The sequence below is a fragment of the Erinaceus europaeus genome, chromosome 11, assembly GCF_950295315.1.
Source record: "Erinaceus europaeus chromosome 11, mEriEur2.1, whole genome shotgun sequence".
Classification (NCBI taxonomy): domain Eukaryota; kingdom Metazoa; phylum Chordata; class Mammalia; order Eulipotyphla; family Erinaceidae; genus Erinaceus; species Erinaceus europaeus.
The window spans coordinates 27,223,023-27,225,441 of record NC_080172.1 but is presented as its reverse complement, the minus strand read 5'-3'; positions in this window follow the sequence as shown (position 1 = coordinate 27,225,441).

Genomic DNA, 2,419 nt, shown 5'->3' with positions numbered 1-2,419 from the left:
ACAGAAGGAGCTAATACAACTCTATAGAAAAAAGAAATATATATTTAAAAAGAATGAATTACTAAGCTGACAATGAATCCAAGGGACATTATTGTTCCGAAGCAGAGATACAGAAGGACAATACTTTCATGGATAATTACTCAATAACACTAATTATCACTGTAATACAAATCAAAACTACAGTAACCTACCACCACACACTTGTTAGAATTACTACAACGAAAAAGCAATGGATAATGTATATTGTCAAGGGTGTGAAGAAAAGATAATCTGATTGGTTGTTGGTGTAAATAAAAAGGAGATTCCTTAAAAGATTAAAATACTGTTATGACATGATCCAGCAATCCAACTTTTAGGTATTTAGCCTAAGGAATAATGCTTTTAAAAAACTATTTACTTATTCCCTTTTGTTGCCCTTGTTGCTTTATTGATGTAGTTATTATTGTTGTTGTTATTGATGTCGTCGTTGCTGGGTAGGACAGAGAGAAATGGAGAGAGGAGGGGAAGACAGAGAGGGAGTGAGAAAGATAGACACCTGCAGACCTGCTTCACCACCTGTGAAGCGACTCTTCTGCAGGTGGGGAGCCAGGGCTCGAACACGGATCCTTAAGCTGGTCATGGCGCTTTGCGCCAACTGCGCTTCACCCATTGCATTACTTCCCAACTCCCAGAATAATGCTTTTATTTCAGAGATATCTGTATTCTTATATTCACTTGATATTATTCACATGAATCAGAGTATGGAAACCATCTCAACCTGTTGCTGAACAATCATCCTATTGTTCATCAATAGAAGATTGGTACGTAGTGTACATATACACACACATACAAACATATATTTATTTTATGTAATGAAATAATTGGCTTTAAAAAAAGAACATAACCTTAGTTTTTTGTTCAAATATGTGGAATATGTGCAAGACAAAATGCTAAGTGAGATAAACTACTTTGTTGTATCATATATATAGAATGTTTTTAAAAATCAAATTGATAATAATAGAGTGGAATAGTGGTTTCCAGAGGCTAAGAGATAGTAGGGGTTACAAACTTTCAGTATAAGATAAACCAGATCTGAAGATATGATATATATGGTGACTATAGTTAATAAAATTGCATTATATAATCGCATTTTTATGAAAGAGTAGAATTTAAATGTTCTCATGCTTACAAAGTGTAACTATGTGAGCTGTTATATGTCTGCCATTTCAATGGCGATACAATCCATACATAATTTATTTGTAGTTAAAATTTTCAGTGTGTACGTGATGTAGCCTACAATTATATTTTCTAAGTTTTCCTTAATGAAGCTGAAATTTCTTAAGAAAAAATACTGTGCGTTTTATAGCAAATTAACAAGTTTGCTATAAACAAGTTCTGTTTTCCATCTACACCATGCCTCGGCCTCGCGTGAGCTTAATGTGCAGCTTGGCGGTACGAGAATCCGGCATGAAGCCCAGCCAGTCTATCTTGGGGTTACTCTCAACACTCTGTCATTTCACAAACATCTCATAAAAACTGCAGCAAAGGTGGGCGCAAGGAATAACATCATTGCAAGACTGGCCAGCTCCTCATGGGGCGCGAGCACTTCCACACTACGATCATCCTCTCTGGCATTATGCTATTCCACTGCAGAATACTGTGCCCCAGTATGGTTCCGTAGCCCCCATGTCCACTTGGTCGATTCCAAATTATATTCCTCCATGAGGATAATTTCTGGAACCATCCGTTCCACCCCGGTTCCATGGCTGCCAGTTCTTAGCAACATTGCCCCGCCAGATATTCGTCGGGATGCGGCATCATCTAAGTTCATTTCCCACGTCTACGCTCGACCGGACCTGCCAATATACGCAGATATCTTCACCCACCCTGTCCAACGCTTGACGTCTCGTCACCCAATCTGGTCCCCTACGCCTACACTGAACTTCTCTGTTCCAGACTCTTGGAAACAGAGTTGGCAGTCAGCTGAGGTAAAGAACAAACACCTCATCACAGACCCCTGCAAGCGTCAACCCGGCTTTGACCTAGCACGTTATGATTGGGCCCTCCTCAATCGCTATCGAACAGGCCATGGCCGGTGCGCCGCTATGTTCCATCGCTGGGGAGCCAGAGACGACATGAACTGCCCCTGTGGCTACAGACAGACTATGACCCACATAGTCAACGACTGCCACCTCTCCAGATTCAAAGGAGGTCTCGAAACTTTACATCAGGCTCAACCTGACGCTGTTGACTGGCTACGGAAGAAGGGCAAATGCTAGAAGAAGAAACAAGTTAATTATAAAACAGCGAAGATGAGCTGTTAAAGGAATTTGGTAGTACCAAGGATTCCTTCAAGAATACATATTAGAGGGTGTAAAAACTGCTCGTAAATGAGTTAGAAAGTGGTAAAATGAGGAGTCGGACAGTAGCGCAGCGGGTT